Source organism: Podarcis tiliguerta (assembly GCF_965153285.1).
Source record: "Podarcis tiliguerta genome assembly, chromosome: 16".
In the NCBI taxonomy this organism is placed as follows: domain Eukaryota; kingdom Metazoa; phylum Chordata; class Lepidosauria; order Squamata; family Lacertidae; genus Podarcis; species Podarcis tiliguerta.
The window spans coordinates 25,754,184-25,771,150 of NC_139549.1; the positions used below are offsets into that span (position 1 = coordinate 25,754,184).

Genomic DNA, 16,967 nt, shown 5'->3' on the forward strand with positions numbered 1-16,967 from the left:
ACGGTTCTCCGATCCCATGAAACCGTAGAGAACCCCTTCCAGCCAGTGCTGACGATGCAGGACTTGATGGGCGAACCTTGTCTGAATCAGTAGAAGTTCTGACTTCCGCCAACGGCAGAAACTGGACTGAGCGGATTCCTGCTCCACCCCTGCTTGTGAAAAAGTTTTTTTAAAAAAAATGTTGGCAGGCTTCAAACCTTGTTTGGGCAAAACGGACAGCACTTTTGCCTGCCAGCCCCAATGGATCTCTCCTTCGCTCCCTCCTGAGCTCTTTCTTCCCCTTTCTCTCTTAACTGCTTCTCATTTCTGACAGCCAATGCAAAGATAAGGCATTTTTACAGCAAATTTGAGGGGTGGGGGGAGAGAGAACTGTGTATCTTGATTTGTTTTGCTGCTTCATTTTTATTTCTGTCCTTTCTCCTTCCCCCTCTCAAACTGCCCCTCCTTTTTTTTTTTTACTCCGGTGCTTTGTCTTATAGAAATTGATTATCTTGTCTTGCTGCTTACTAGCGAGAAACCTGGGGGATTCTTTATTCTGCGCTAACGTTTTCCATTCCTGCATTCCTCCCGCTGTAAAATGATTTATACGAGCGGTGGAAACGCAGGCCATTTTCAGCGGGACCGGCTTGCAAGCTCTGTCGTGTTAAAGGGGCTTGGGGGATAATAAATCACACTAACCTCCAGTCCGGAATGTAATCTGGGCTCGGCTTCTGTCAGATCAGATCAGGCTGGGCCCAAACGCCGAGGCGAGACAGCTGCGCCATGTTGCCCAAGACACCTTGCCTGCAGATACCAGCATGACCCAGCAAGAGGAGGGTCATTAGGGCACCACGCAAAGGGCATTCAACCAATTTTTTATCATTTATTTATTCCATAAAATTCATACACCACTTGTTTAGCGTGGGGGTTTTTTAAAGGAACCCCCTCAAAGCGGTTTGCAAAAAAAAGATAAAGCAATAAAATTACGAACAAGAAAAATTAACAACAATAATTTAAAAGTTTCAAAAATTTAAAATAACAACAAACTAAAACTTCACAGAACCATAGAGTTGGGAGGGACCACAAGGGTCATCTAGTCCAACCCCTCCAATGCAGGAATTGTTTGCCCAAGGTAGGCTCGAACCCATGTCCCTGAGATTAAGAGTCTCATGCTCTACCAGCTGAGCCATCTCAGCTGAAGCTTGCATCAGCTTTCTAAACATCTGGGCTTGCCTGAAACGTTTTATCACAGGTGTCAAAAAGAGTACCGTGAAGGCTCCTGCTCGATATCAATAGGCAGGGAGTTCCAAAGTTCGTGTGTTGCCACACTAAGAGATTGATTTCTTGCAGATGCAGAACTCGTATCCTGTGGCACCTGTAACTATGCCAGTTCCACTGATCAAAGTGGTTGAGGGGGCAAATATGGGGTGAGGTGACCTCATAGACAAACTGGTCCCAAGCTCTTAAGGACTTTATAGACTCATAGTAACACCTTGAACTCGGCCCAGTAGCAAATGGGCAACCAGGCGTTCTACACTGACAAGGCTTCACTCCTGCCAGCAACTGTGCAGCTAAAGTGCAGCTTCTGGTTCAAGCACAATGTGCTACCTTCTGGGCAACGGATGACTTTGGGTGGCCCTGCAAAACCATTGCAGATTCTAAGGGATGGAGCCATCAGGAACTTTTGTGGCAAATGAGTCATGCAGCACCTTCTAGACCTTGGATAGGGTACCTCCAGATTACTTATTTCATCCTAAGGTTCCAAGGAGGGACACGGGTGGCGCTGTGAGTTAAACCACAGAGCCTAGGGCTTGCTGATCAGAAGGTTGGTGGTTCAAATCCCCGTGACAGGGTAAGCTCCCATTGCTTGGTCCCTGCTCCTGCCAACCTAGCAGTTCGAAAGCACACCAAAATACAAGTAGATAAATAGGTACCGCTTCCGTATGCTGCTCTGGTTCACCAGAAGCGGCTTAGTCATGCTGGCCACATGACCCGGAAGCTGTATGCTGCTCCCTCGGCCAATAAAACGAGATGAGTGCCACAACCCCAGAGTCGGTCACAACTGGACCTAATAGTCAGGGGTCCCTTTACCTTTAAGGTTCCAAGGCAGGTTCCAACTTCCAAAGTACAACAACAGTTTAAAACAACTTACAGCCACAAACATAACATTCCTGAATGGCACACTCTTCGGATAACTCAGCTGGTAGAGTGTTAGGGCTGGAGTCAGGCCTAGGTCATCAGCAAAGCATTAACTCACTCGGGGCCAATGAAGTTCACTCACTGTGAATTTAAGGAGACAACCACAACTCAAGGCTAGTAGTCTCAAATGGGTCTTGCCCCAATGAAGCAGCTGTGAGGATTGAAGGTCCCGCCCTGTGCTCTGCCTGTTTTATTTCTCTGCAAGTTCTAGGAGACCAGCGGGGAGGGGAGCTGGTCACAGCAGGAGGGGGAGACTCCCTGTCTCCATTCTGCCTCTTGGCCACCCTCCTATCCAGCCTCTGCTTCAGCCTCAAAGTCTGAACTGCTCTCTGCCACAGCCTCTTCCTGTTCCCTAAACCCTGTCACCTCTTCTGCCGGCACCTCCTCCTCCCACTCTGCTCCCTCTTCTCCTTTTAGCCACTCACTACTGTGCTGTCCCATGACCAATCCCTTGATTCAGAGCCTTCTTCCCCTGGGAGGTCCCCAGGGGGTTCCTGGGCTAGTGTCTCCCACCTCTCCTCTGCATCCAGCCAGTCCATGACAATCTCAGGGTTGTGGGTTCAGGCCCACCAACATAAGGAGCCAATCTAGGGCCAATCTAGTCCAGCAACCTGTGGCCATCTAGATGCCCCAAGGAGAACTGGCCTTCAGAGACATATTGCCTCTGACAGTGGTGGCAAAGCACAGCCATTGCAGCCAGCAGCCGTTGATAGTTTCATCCTCCATGAAGTGGCAATTGGTGAAGGGGTGAACTTTGGCAGACTCAATGAACAGTTCACACACATCACTGGACCTTTAGACCAACCACATCTGGAGAACGTGAGAATAGTCTGCAGGGAGGATCAGGCCATAGCCTGTCTAGTCCAGCATCCTGTTTTCACAGTGGTCAACTGAATGCCTGTGGGAAAACCTGCAAGCGGGACCCCAGCACAACAGCATCTCTCCCCTCCTGCGGTTTCCAGCAACTGGTATTCAGAAGCATTGCTGCCTCTGACCGTGGAGGCAGAGCATAGCGATTGCAAGTAGTGACCCTCAGAAGCCTTCTTCCCTAAAAAATTTGTCCAACCCTCTTCAAAACCATCCAAGTTGGATGCCTCCTGCCGCAGCGGGTTCCACATTTTAACCATGCAAAATAACTGCATTAAGAGGTTGTTGTTTAGTCGTCTTAGTCGTCTTCGACTCTCTGTGACCCCATGAACCAGAGCATGCCTTGGAAACTCTCACTTTCTTCTCAAAGCTTCTCCTTTTTTGTGTCCATGGAGCTTTCTTGGCAAAATACTGGAGTGGTTTGCCAGTTTCCTTCCCCAGGTGGATCACATTTAGTCTAAACTCTCGGCTATGACCTGTCCGTCTTGGGTGGCCCTGCTCATAGCTTCTCTGAGTTATTCAAGCCCCTTCGCCACGACAAGGCAGTGATCCATAAAGGGGTATTAAGAGGTACCTAGCCAATATTTTGGATATTTTATCTTAATCTCAATGTGTATATTTTTATATGTTCCCTGCACAATAGAAAGGTTTTGCAATCTTCACAATGGGGGGGGGGACCTATGCACTATGTATCATCTGTCTGTCTGCCTGTCTGTCTGTCTATCTATCTATCTATCTATCTATCTATCTATCATCTATCTATCTATCTATCTATCTATCTATCTATCTATATCTATCTATCTATCATCTATCTATCTATCTATCATCTATCTATCTATCTATCTATCTATCTATCTATCATCTATCTATCTATCCTGTCTAGTAATGGGCACCTTCATCTCCAGGAAAGCCCCCATCAAGCTTTGCTTGCTGTCCTCTGCCCCAGTCCATGTCTGCCCATATCTCATCATGTTCCCCTTGCCTGCCCCTATGTCCTTTTATATATAAAAAAGATGTCTCCCAAACTTAGAGCACTGAGCAGCAAAATGAGAAATTCTTGCTCAGAAGCCCAGAATGCCTCTCCCCTGTGTTTGCTCTCCAGCAGATCCTGTTGCATATCATGTCTTAATTACCACCTTCCTTCCATGATCCCTGGAATACTTAATGTGCCCTGTGCAGGGGTTGGTGTTACCTCAAAAGTGGCTAACAAATGTATCTGCATGCCCCACTTAATCGGGCTAAGGATGCCATCATTATTCAGGCGAGAACCTCGGACATGAATATTCATGCGCTGCTTGCTAGTCCAATCGGTAAATGGAGCCTCCATCCTCTGAGCCTCTCCCTTGACTGGCCAAGATGAATCGCAAGGCCTCTTGGGGCCACTGGGTACATTTCCTCCAAATGAGAAAACCAGCAAGCTAATGTCTTGTGTTTTCCCTCGGATACATTCCCTACAGCACACTCTGTCACACAGAACCTCAACTCCTTTTCCCACCTCACCCCCCAGAACGCCTGCAAATTTGACGTCAGGAGTCACAGAATCATAGAGTTGGACGAGTCATTTAGTCCAGCCCCCTGCAATGGAGGAATCACAACAAAAGAATCTCTGACAGATATGCCGGCCCTCCAGACTCTGTTTAAAAGCCTCCAAGGAAGGAGAGTCCACCACCTTCCGAGGAAGTCCATTCCATTGTCAAAGAGCTCTTCCTGCCAGAAAGCTATGTCACGGCTAAAAATTGGCCGCTGTTTCTTTAATGCTAAAAGAACTAAGTCAGCATGAGTCAGGGGCCTACAATGGCTCCTGCAACCTTTCACCAAATTGTACCTGTATATATAGAGTGGTCAATGTTAGTGTTGGGTGTGGGTTGGTTGGATGGTAGAAAGCTGGTTGCGTTTGGTGTGTGTAAAAGCTGTCAGTTGTGGTTGGAGAAGAAGACCTTTTAAGAATAAAAGCAGCATTCTGCAAAGCACTCTTTCTTAAGGACTAGTTTGTGCCAACTAGGGTCTGAGGACCAGGCCAAGGAGTAAAAAGGAGGTCAGAACCTTTTTCTTTTTCAAACACTGACAAGCTATTCCTAATGTTGAGCTGGGATCTCCTTTCTTGCAACTTGAAGCCATTGGTTCGGGTCCTGCCCTCCAGAGCAGGAGAAAACCAGCTTGCTCCATCTTCCTCATGACAACCCTTCAGATCATATCACCTCTCAGTCTTCTGTTCTCCAGGCTAAACATGCTCAGTTCCTGCAACCGTTCCGCATATGGCTTGGATTCCAGACCCTTGATCACTTCTGCACATGTTCCAGCTTGTCAATGTCCCCTCAAACTATGGTGCCCAGAGCTGGATCAGGCCAATGGCCCATCTAGTTTCGCATCCTGTTCTCACAGCAGCTGACTAGGCACCTCTATGGGAAGCCTGAAAGTTAGACTTGAGCATTCAGGAATTCAGGATAAGGGGAGAGGGCAGCAGCCTTCCCTCCTTAGGCCACAAAAATCCCCCGGTTGAAATTCTACACTGATGGACAGCAACTGTCCAGGATTTCAGACCTTGTCTCCCCCAAGCCTACCTGGAGATGCCACTGGGGATTGAACCTGGCTCCTTCTGCATTACAAGCAGGTGCTCTTCCATTGAGCCACAACAATTCACTACACTCAGTCAAGCTGTTGGTCCTTCGAGCTCAGTATTGTCTCCTCTGACCGGCAGTTCCTCTCCAGGATTTCAGATGGGGTCTCTCCCAGTCCTGGAGACGCCACTGGGATTGAACCTGGGCCCTTCTGCATGCCAAGCAGGTGCTCTACCACTGAACTCTTCCCCTGATGTTGTAGTACTATGGAGGAAAGGGCCTCTCGCGCTTGGGCTGTTGTGCAGAATACCTTCTGTGTTTCCAACATCCCCACTTAGCTTACAAAGTTTAAAGAAAAGCAGCGTGATATTTTAGTGGGCAAAATAATAATAAAATAAAATGGGGGTGGGGATGAGAAGCTGTCAATTCTCCCCCCGCCCCCACTCCCACCACCTCCTCCGCCTTCTCTCTCATCTCTTTCAATGCAGCCTCACTTTCAGTTCAATGAAACTGGAGAGCCTGGCAATAACACAAAGGCTTCTCACAATGCTCCATTTCTCTTTCTTCTCTGGCATTTGTGCTGAAATATCTGCTATAGTAACTGTCCTCTCTCTCATGCATGCCTATCTCTCTCCTTAGAATTCAATCTCATTAAAGAGGCGTTCTTTGAAGGAAGTGCATCTGCATTACACAGAGACTCCTTTGCCAGGCTCGCTTCTTTTCTATGACATTTCCAATTACACTCTCTGGGCAGGTTTCGGCAGGGACCCAGAGCCCAGAATCCGGGTCTTTGCTGAGCAACTGCTAAGGAGCAGGGGGGAGGGTGCAGTTTCAAGCAGAGATGCTGCTAAGGGGAAGGAGTGGTCGCCATGGGCATAGCCAGGGGGAGCAGGGGAGGTTCTGCGCCCCCAGGAGAAGCCTGCCTCCCATAATGTCCCTTTCTGGGGGGTATAGTTAGCTATGATTTCCCAAAATAAGCTCAACAACTTTTGCTGCACCTGGCTATGCCCATGGTGGGTGCTTGACCCTTTACCTCCCACCTGGCCCTGTGCTTTTAGTAAAAAAAAAAAAAACTATACATATTCCCCTGTTTGTTTAGTGTTAAAAATCATAACCTGCCTTTCAACCCACCATCTCAAGGTATGATATAGTGGATAGGGACATGGGTGGCACTGTGGTCTAAACCACAGAGCCTAGGGGTTGCTGATCAGAAGGTTGGCAGTTCGAATCCCCATGATGGGATGAGCTCCCATTGTTCCAGCTCCTGCCAACCTAGCAGTTCGAAAGCACATCACAGTGCAAGTAGAGAAATAGGTACCACTCCAGCAGGAAGGTAAACGGCGTTTCCATGCACTGTTCTGGTTTGCCAGAAGTGGCTTAGTCATGCTGGCCACATGACCCAGAAGCTGTCTGTGGACAAACGCCGGCTCCCTTGGCCTATAGAGTGAGATGAGCGCTGCAACCCCAGAGTCGTCCACGACTGGACCTAATGGTCAGGGGTACCTTTACCTTTATAGTATAGTGGTTATAGTGGTTAATGAAAAGGCATTTCCACGCCAGCCCACAAGCTGGTAGATAAGACTGAATCTTGTTTAAGTACTTTTTTCTGTTAATACGTTAGTGCTTTTTTATTTTAGTTTGGAGGGATTTTTAAGTGCGATCAAATCTACTCTTTCGTCAATTGTGTACTAGCAGGAGAATAACTCAGAACAAATGGTCAATATATTCAAGCCTATGGAAGTTGTCCTAATAATTCCAGAGCAGTGCTGTGAAAATGCAGTTGATGTGGAATTCAGCTTTCAAGGAAACTCATATTTCATTTTGTATTTAAAAAGAATCAAGTTTCCAGTCCTTAAGGTTGCAGAGATCTGCATGGAAAAGTGCAGGCAGAGATGATGGAATTACATTTCCTTAGTTGGGGAGGGGGCTTTGCTGTTCTTGACCTCCTGTGCATAGCAAAACCTGCCTAAATTATGCAGACTAACAAAGACATTGGACTACGCAGGTTTATTTATCATGCATTTCTGAAGGGTATTTATATGATGCCTCCTAATAACTACATTCTATAAGCATCTTATATTAAAATACATCCATGTAAAAGCAAAAAACAAAGGTTCATAATTTCCATTTGTGATTTTGTGTTTGTGTGTGTGTGTTTTGAATAGACTCAGTCCTCAGTAGGGGATTGTGTGCCCCTCGGACAGAATCATAACTCCTACAGAGAGCTTTTTGGAGATATGAAGAATAAAACACTTTTCATTGCAAATTGGGGCAGATTAGTAAAATAATGAGGACAGCAATAACAATGGGCCCTGCTGAGCCTGACAAACATCTCTAAATAAACCCGCTTAGCACAAGTTCCTTTTCCTAAATCTGCAAAGGTCATAAAATTGGCCTCTTCTTCTCTCTCAGCTTCGAGGGGGGTGGGAGACGAGTCTGCCGAAAAGCTCGGGGCGAGATTGGTTTTCACTGATCTCGAACGAAAACAAATGAGGGAAGAAATAATATGCAAATCGACTCCATGTCTCAATGGGACGTAGAGCTGTCAATATTTGCCTCTCAGCTCAATAAATCCAGAGGATCCTTGGAAGACGTGTCAATAAATATCTGCTTCTTGTTACAGATGAGCGATATGGGGAACTGGAGAACTTAAAGGAATACAGTGAGCAGCAAGGGTACTGATCGCTCTGCCTATTGAGAGCATCAGAAGAGGCAGCTGGATCAGGCCAGTGGCCCATCTCCCGTTCTCACAGTGGCCACCCAGATGCCCCAATAAGAAGCTCACAAGCAGGAAGCAAGCACAAGAGCAATTCTGGTAGCCATCACTCCCTCCTGTGGAAGTGAGTTCCACAGTTTAACAATGTATGGCATGAAAGAGTTTTGTCTGTCCTGAATCTTCCAGCTTCATTCAACTTCATTGGGTGCCCATTGGATTCTAGGGTTATGAGAGAGGGAGAAAACCTTTTTCCTCTACCTGCTTTCCCCGTGCCATGCCTAATTTTGTATCCCACTATCATCTCACCTCATATGGGACTACATATAGGATCGTAGAATCATAAAACTGTAGGGTTGGAAGGGGTCAAGAGGATCATTCCAGGGGTCAGCAAACTTTTTCAGCAGGGGGCTGATCGACTGTCCTTCAGACCTTATGGGGGCTGGACTATATTTGGGGAGGGTGGAATAAACGAATTCCTATGCCCCACAAATAACCCAGAGATGCATTTTAAATAAAAGGACACATTCTCCACCCCCATCATTCTGCCTGGACACTGAGGTCCAGCTCTGAGGGCCTTCTGGCAGTTCCCTCCCTGCGAGAAGTGAGGTTACAGGGAACCAGGCAGAGGGCCTTCTCGGTAGTGGCACCTGCCCTGTGGAATGCCCTCCCACCAGATGTCAAAGAGAAAAATAACTACCAGACTTTTAGAAGACATCTGAAGGCAGCCCTGTTTAGGGAAACTATTAATGTTTGATGCATTACTGTATTTTAATATTTTGTTGGAAACCGCCCAAAGTGGCTGGGGAAGCCCAGCCAAATGGGAGGGGTATAAATAATATAGTAGTGGTGGTGGTGCCAGTATTAGTAGTAGTACAACCCCCAGCCAATGTAGGAATCACAGCTGAAAGATCCCTGACAGAGGGACATCCAACCTCTGTTTAAAAACCTCCGACAAAGGGGAATCCACCACCTTCCAAGGCAGTCTGTTTCACCATCGAACAGCTCTTACCACCGGAAAGTCCGTCATAACGTTTAGTCAGAATCTCCTTTCTTGCCATTTGAATCCATTGGTTCGGGCCCTACCCTCTGGAGCAGCAGAAATCAAGGAAGGCGATGTGAGATCAGCACCTTGGACAGGGGTCTAGGTGCGCGTTTCAGGACCACGGCCAGCGATTTAACGAGGCGTGGAGAACCACGTACGCCACCTTGAACTAAAAACAAGTCGGGATATAAATGCAATCAGTAACTAATAATTAATCATGTCAAAACTTGGAGAGGAAGTTTGTGGGGAAATTAGCAGTGTTTGCAGGTGGGGGGTTGGGGTGGGGTGTCTCAGAGCGGACAACAATTAATGAGGAGGGGAAGGGGAGAGATCGGAAGGAATGGCGTCCAGTCCTGTGTGTTCTGTGGCAGTGCAAAGGAGCCCACAGAGAAGCAATGGTAGAGGAGATTTACGCCCTGCACTCCAGGGTATAAATAAGCCCTCGTCTGACACTGCCTAATTGGGGCATGAGAGGCAGTATCTCTGCAGCTTCGAGACACGGACCCACACCTCCCGACCGGTGCCTTATCGAGGTGGCAATATATTCCAGAGATGGATATCAGGCATGTGGTGGGAAGCAATGGAAAGCCTGTCTTTGGTGGCAGGTGGCCTTAGGATGAAAATGCATGAGCAGCCTTTTATCACGCCAGCGATGCCGTCCGGGCAATCATTTCCGCAGCGCCCTCCTAGCTGTGGTAATGCTTCGTTCATATGGAAATCCACTTGAAAGCCTCCTGAATTTAAATACCCAGCGGCAAGGTTGTGTGTGAACCACAGATCTCCAGCAGCACAGAAAGCTCACAGCTGGGAGTTCAGCTTCATGAGAATCTTCCCCCTTAAAAAAAAAAAAAAAACATAGAGCAAGTTTCTAGTCCTTAATGTTGTGAAGCTATGTTTGAAGGTATGCAAATGACGATTGGAGAGGGGAGAGGGTCCTCGAAAGCCGGTGGAGTTTTTGTATAAAACGCAAAATGCATGGGAGGAGTGCTTTCAGAAGCTTGCATAGCGCCTTATCTCTCCCCATGGCCAAATAAATTGCAGAACTGAACTCTCTCTTCTTTTTAAAGTACAGAATTTAGATTACCTTAGCACAGAACGTAGGTTTCCTTTAGTGCACAGTGCACACGTTCACCCATACTTCTCCATTTTGTTTAAGTACTAGGTAGCAGATGCTGAGGCCTTCTTCAGCCTGAGACAATTGAGCACGCCCTATCTCCAGCTGTTACAAATTGTATGCCAAAGGGGCCACAACAATGAAGGCCCTGCTACGGTGGACCCAGAGACCCACCAGGAGGTCCCCTTCTAGAGATCATAGTGGCTGGGCAGGAGGGCAAGTAGCCCTCAAATGGTGGGTTATGTAAACTAAAACACAATCACAAAATGTAGAATAGCAAACCATAAAACCACAACCAGTACTTGGTTTTCCAGCTGGAGCATGCTGGAGCGTAGCACCACTCAGAAGGGAACCATTGCAAGCCAATGCTCCCCCCAACCCGATTTATGCCTTTAGATCTAGCTCCTAGCTACAATTGGTCAAGCTACGGGGCAGGGCCAATTTGTATTTCTTTTCTTTCAACCCGTCTCCTGTGTAGTGACAGGAGGCTTTAAACCTTCCAGCCAAGCCTCTACCATGGCCCGCACATGCGTTTGCGCCAGGACCCTTCCGAGCTGTCCTAGTCATCTGCCTGAATCCAAGAGAATAAGGGAGGCAGGGGCGCAATTATTTGACCTGTGCCAGAACCAAAGGTTGGCTCCCAAACCAGCTAGGGAGACAGCTTGCCATAGTTTTTAGCACCTCTGCGGACAGTGGACATTGTCAAACCGGGATCAGGGCTGCCCCGAGTCGCCCAGCAATTTACTGTAACAACTTCATGGTGAGTTATGGCACCTATTTTGGGGGGCGGTGAGCATTGACCACAACATATAAGAACTAAGAAGAGCCTGCTGGATCAGCTCAATGGCCCACCTAGTCCAGCATCGCCTTCTTACAGTCACCAACCTGTGGGAAACCCCCAAGCAGTTCCCTTCCTTCCCCTTTCCCATGTTGTGAAACAGAAGAACACGAGAGGGAATTGTTGGACCTAGCTGATCTACGAGGCCCGGGATTTCTCTGTGCTTGAAGCAAGACAAGGAGCAGACAGATCCCCCATTATCCCTTTCCTGTGAAATATGCCAAGCCACTTAGTATTCATGCTTGTACCCAATTATTTATAACAGGGATTCTTTATTCGAAGTTTCAGGCTGGGAAAGGGGGGTGGGGAGTTCTAACCAGGTGGTTTTAACAATGATTTAAGGCTTGGGAGAGTTTGATTATTAATGGAGGGAGGAGGAGGAGGGTCCAAGGAAAGGAATTTGGAGCAGCGAAATAATGCGGCTAGGAAGAGTCAGGATGGTAGCACAGCTTTCTGCCACCTGGTACCCTCCTGACACTTTGAACTGCAACTCCCATCAGCTCCAGCCAGCCCCAAAATTGAAAGCAGAACTACGTATAACTGGCCTATTGCCACTATCAGCAGTAATCATCATGAACAGGGGGGCAAGTCTCAGCCACCCTAAACCTTCCATAGCACAGCTCCTTCCCCCTCTCCTCTCTTTAAAAGCACTTTTGAATGCGGCTGGCAAATGCCGTAGGGGATTAGGGCAAAGTAGACAGGTGTGGGGGCTATCAGCCCCCTATAGCACCAAGAAGAGCCCTGATGGATCAGACCAGTGGCCCATTTAGTCCTTCATCCTGTTCTCATCGTGGGCAAATAGATGACCCAAAGAGAAACCCCCAGGATTCAGGCTCCCAGCAACTGGTATTCGGAAGCCACTGTGGAGGCAGACCAGAGCCAGATGATGATGCTGTGGCAGCCTCTTGACCCAGCTGCCTCCCCCTGACCTAGTGGTGTTGGGTCACCCTCTTGACCAGGCAGTCTCCCCCTGCCCTGCGGCCACAGAGATGTAGAGGGCTGGCCTCACCCCTGCACAATCACACCAGAGAAGACGGGTGGTCTCTTAACTCGACAGCCTCCCCTTCCCCTTAGACTATACGAGTGGCAGAAGGGTGATCTCAGCTTGCATTATAACCACCGTGTGGTTGAGGGGTGGAGATGAAGCTGAAGCTGAGAATGAAGATAGACCTCTTGACCCAGCCACTGCCCCCGCCCCCATTCTAGTGGTTGTAGGCTGTGGGGGGCAGCAGTTAAGAGGTCTTCCCACCAGCACCAGCACCTGGTGCATCCTCCTCCTCCTCCTCTTCTTCCTCCTCCTTTCTGCTGAGCACTCTGCTTTTTTCAGGCTTTCCAATTCAGCCGTCCGCAAGCTGTAATCCCAACCCATAAAACCGAGACATGGTTGCGCATATTGAGGTCAGCCATTGGGTCTCTGAACCGTGGCTCTCGCTCCTGAAGTTTTGACCAGGCGGAGCTGTAAAGCTCTCCTAACTAATGGGATTGAGTTGTTTATGGCCCCATCAACCTTTTTTTCTGAAAGGATCAGGCTGAGTTTTATCATTATCATTTCCTGTAACTGGGGGTGATGTCGAGCGTTCAAGGCTCACCTCTACCCCCCTCCCACCTGCTCCCAGTCATCCTCTCTCTTTCGTAGTGTGTCTTCCCTTTGGAAAAAAACAAAGCCCCCCAAATGAAGGAGGCAGAGATATAGAGATAGGAGAGATGCAGCAAAAGGGGGTGATGTGATGAGATGGAGAGAAAAGCAGCTAGAATTTTTCCCTTATCCCAACCTGTTCATCCCTCCCGTGTAATTGTTTTGCTGACGTTTTCCTTGTAGCAAATAATACTCCACGCTTCAAAAGCTACATCCAGGTAAAAAGTATAGAGGAGAACTTCAGAGGAGTCTAGCTGATGGATCCTGCCCCATAGGGGCCAGCCACATGCTCCAATGGGGGCAGAACTTGAGCACAACAGCAATTAGCTGAGAACTAAACAGAAGCCAAGCTGCATTTTGGGCCAAGGGAAGTTTCTGAGTCATTTGAGGGCAGCTCCATGTGGAGTCTATCCCTAGGTTACCTGAAAGCCTTGCTCAATCTCAGCACTCTGCCTCTCTCTCCCTCTCTATCTGCTTTTAAAGAGCCAAGGCCACATAAATTCAAAGGCATGATATAATTGAAGATGAATCCATCAGGCAGCACACAACCTTTCACATTAGACATATTGAGACTGAAGCTGGAGGAAAATTGCTTTTTTCCTTCTTGACTTTCTATTTGCTTAAGCCCCCAATATTTACTGGTTGCGAGCAGAATCTGTTTTTCATTTCCAGCGTGGAGGTGAGGGAGAATCCCAGTGCCACTCATCTCGGCACCAAAATTAAATCTGTCGAGCACTGTCAGGGGCCCGGTGTATTAATGATACACTTGTAATCCGTTTCATTCTGGAGGGTGAGGAGCAGAGCTGCGTCTGCTGACGGGGGACTCAGGCACTTGACCATTGTTCGCACATTATAATAGGAGGCGAAGAACACTTCCCCAATCCCTGGAAATTGCAGCTTCTTCTCCATCATTTACTCCCTTCGTGGCAACGCCCCAGGGCCACGGACTGCTGCCGGAGCCTCAATTAGCCAGTGGATGGAGAATCTGAGGTCAACGGATCAGCTGCTTCCTCCTCCTATTAATAAGTCGGGAAATGTGCAACACAGAGAGATAGTTTCTGTCTCCATCGGATGCACTGCCAGCTGCAGAGAAGGGATTGCAGGATTATCGGGCTGGGTGGGACCCCAGAGGACATCTATAGCAACCCCCGGCTCACTACGGATTCTGCCATGTAGGGTGCATTGACAGAACTCGTGGCAAGGTAGCTATTCAGCCTCTGAATAGGGAAGAAGAGGCCGTTGCTTTCTGAAGTGGACTGCTCCACTGTCAGAAAAGCTCTAACTGCTAGGAAGCATCTCCTGCCATTAAACGGAAATCTCCTTCCCCCCAATGTCCACCCAGGGTTCTAGCCCTGTGTGTGCACAGCAGCAGAGAAAAAGCCTGCCCTATCTTCGGCATGACGAGCACCATATCTACAATTTTTCTTGTAGGGGGCAGAAGTCTACACTACCACCATGCTTTCCCAGATTGTGAACACTGATCAATGAATCAGGGGGATATGGTTGTTAGTGTACTTTCCCCAGACTAAACGCAATTCCCTTCATTGGAGAAGACCAAGGCAGAAATATGAGTTGAGAAGTTCTACCTTCTCTCCATCTCCCCTCTTCCTTGGTCTTCTTGCTTCTGTGGACAAAATAACCCCCTTTTCTGGTTTTTTATCATTGTTGTTGCTGCTGCTGCCCATCTGACTGTGTGGCTTCCATTAAAACACAGTAAGGCATCAAGCATTAAAACTTCCCTAAGTAGGACTGCCTTCAGATGTCTTCTAAAAGTCAGAGAGTTGTTTATGTCCTTGACATCTGATGGCGGGCGCCACCACCGAGAAGGCCCTCTGCCTGGTTCCCTGTAACGTCACTTCTCACAGGGAGGGAACCGCCAGAAGGCCCTTGGAGCTGGATCTCAGTGTCATTCTCAGGGTCTGGTCTGAAGGAATATAATCCACCACCTGCTGAATTTTATATGTTTGTTTATTGCATTTATATCCCAACTTTTTAAGTCAACCTGTTAAATCAACCTCCCAGAAAGCCTGATTCTCTGTTTCCTATTTTGCTAACTTTTAAATCTGTTTCCTGGGAGAGCAGCACCTGGGCCAATGAACAGCATCCAGTCCAGAGAAGGAAACCTCTACGCTCTGCAGCCTGCCTTGAAAGCCACACCACTGACAAGCCACCCTTGATCCTAACTGCTTTTAACAATGCTATTACTTTGCAAAAAAAAACCAACACCTTCCCTGCAACTCCCCATTAGGCTCAGCAGTGACACCACAAACCTTCCAGCACTTGGATGGTGTCCATTGAGCGACGCTGCCTGTTCAGGGATGCCGCCTCCAATTATAGGAAGGAGGCGGGGAAAACCATTTGGCACCCCATTCTTGCAGCACAGTTTTGTCTATTCCGCTTACCCAGGGCCTCAGTTCCCGGGCATTAACAGCGAATAAAAAAGTTTAGCTCATTGATTTATCGCCTCTCGCGGAAAGTGAGTTTATCACCTGCCTTCCAGGTTTCCGAGTCACTCTGTTCTTTGATTATAATTTTTATTTATTTGGTGATGGATGGGTTCTCAGATTGTAAGGGGGGGGTGTTCCCTATCAGGAGACAATATTTCTCTATGTCCTGAACATCTGACACCCATTTTTCAATGTCCATTTCTTCTTTTCTCTGGAACAAACCCATCTTAGCATTCCACCGGTGGTTTCGGCCACGTCTGTTTGCACGAGGAAATGGCAAGTGGGACACCTAGCGTCTGCGTGGCAATATCGCAGCAATGGTAAACAGCCTTTGAAGTCAGGGGAGGGAAAGCCCGGAGACAGTGTGGTGTAGTGGTTAGAGTGTGACTAAGAAAGGGTTCTAATCCAAACTTGGCCATGAAGCTCACTGGGTGTGTCCTGGAGAGCCAGTCACTGCCTCTCAGCCTAACCTACCCTGCAGGATTGTCGCAGAGCCTAAATGAGGAGAATGGTGTGGCCCACCTTGAGCTCCTTGGAGAAAAAGGTGGGGTGTAAATACTGCCAGGGAGACAAAGTCCATCATGACTCCACGTCGTCTCTGGACGTCCATCGATCTCCCGTAGACACGCAGTATCAGCAATTAGCGACACGAGCTCCAGAAATAGCTTGCCACATTCCAGAGCCGATGCATACTCTATCAGCAGATAATGCACAGCGAAAGATGCACGCAGGAGAGCATATTTACAAGTTTATTCAGCGTTGGTCAGAACAAAGAAAAACATGACTGCCTGCTTCAATGTTCCGGCACAGAGAGAGAAATGAAAACGAAGACACAACAGAAACATCCTGTGAAACAGGAAATACGCAGTCTGTGACACAAACATCCTGCTCCCTTTTAAGGTGGAAAGGAAATATCCTAACATAAACACCCTAGGCTGTGAAGCAAGGGTTGTGAACTGTGTTCAGCCCCTGGGCTGAATTAAGGACCTGGCTGAATCAGGCCAAAGGGGCACATCTAGTCCAGCTGTCAGATGCTGGACTGAGGAGGAATGGTGGGGGCCACCCCTCCTCCTCCTGAACCTTCCTGAGAACAGGAGGACAGTATAGATTTAGAACAGTGGTTTACAGAAGGACATAGTTTAGAGGCTGCAGAGGGGAGAAGCTGGGAAATATTGGGAGACGAACAGCAGGAAGAAGACACACCAGGGGAGAGACAGCTGACAGACTCAGTGTCTTTGGAAAGCATTCCTGACCCCCCTTCTCCCAGCACCCAGCATGCACTGAGAGTACAGTAGAACCTCTACTTACGACCGCCTCTGCTTGGGCCCAACCCAAGTTGCGACCGCAGCAAACCCGGAAGTAAATACTGGGTTTACCCCGATTCGCGCATGCGCAGAAGCGAGCTGCCACTGAATGCACCTGCACACAACGACACTTCTACCAGCGACCCGGATCGACATACGGACGGACCTCCAGAACTGATTACATCCGTAAGTAGAGGTTCCACTGTAGTAGAACAGAAAGCTCAGAGGCAAAGATCCGCCAATGTAGGGATGACGTATAATAGGAGA

General features: G+C 48.1%; 1 long non-coding RNA gene across 2 annotated transcripts; it reads left to right on the forward strand.

Moving 5' to 3' along the window:
* Nucleotides 1-2,132: 2,132 nt before the first annotated feature.
* LOC310666753 lies at nt 2,133-15,442 on the forward strand. Of its 2 annotated transcripts, none has more exons than XR_014506008.1 (3): nt 2,133-2,291; nt 8,227-8,447; nt 15,027-15,442. It is a non-coding gene; the product is annotated as an uncharacterized lncRNA (long non-coding RNA). The 2 variants fall into 2 exon arrangements; XR_014506009.1 differs by having other exon boundaries at nt 8,227-8,443; nt 15,032-15,442.
* Nucleotides 15,443-16,967: the final 1,525 nt, after the last annotated feature.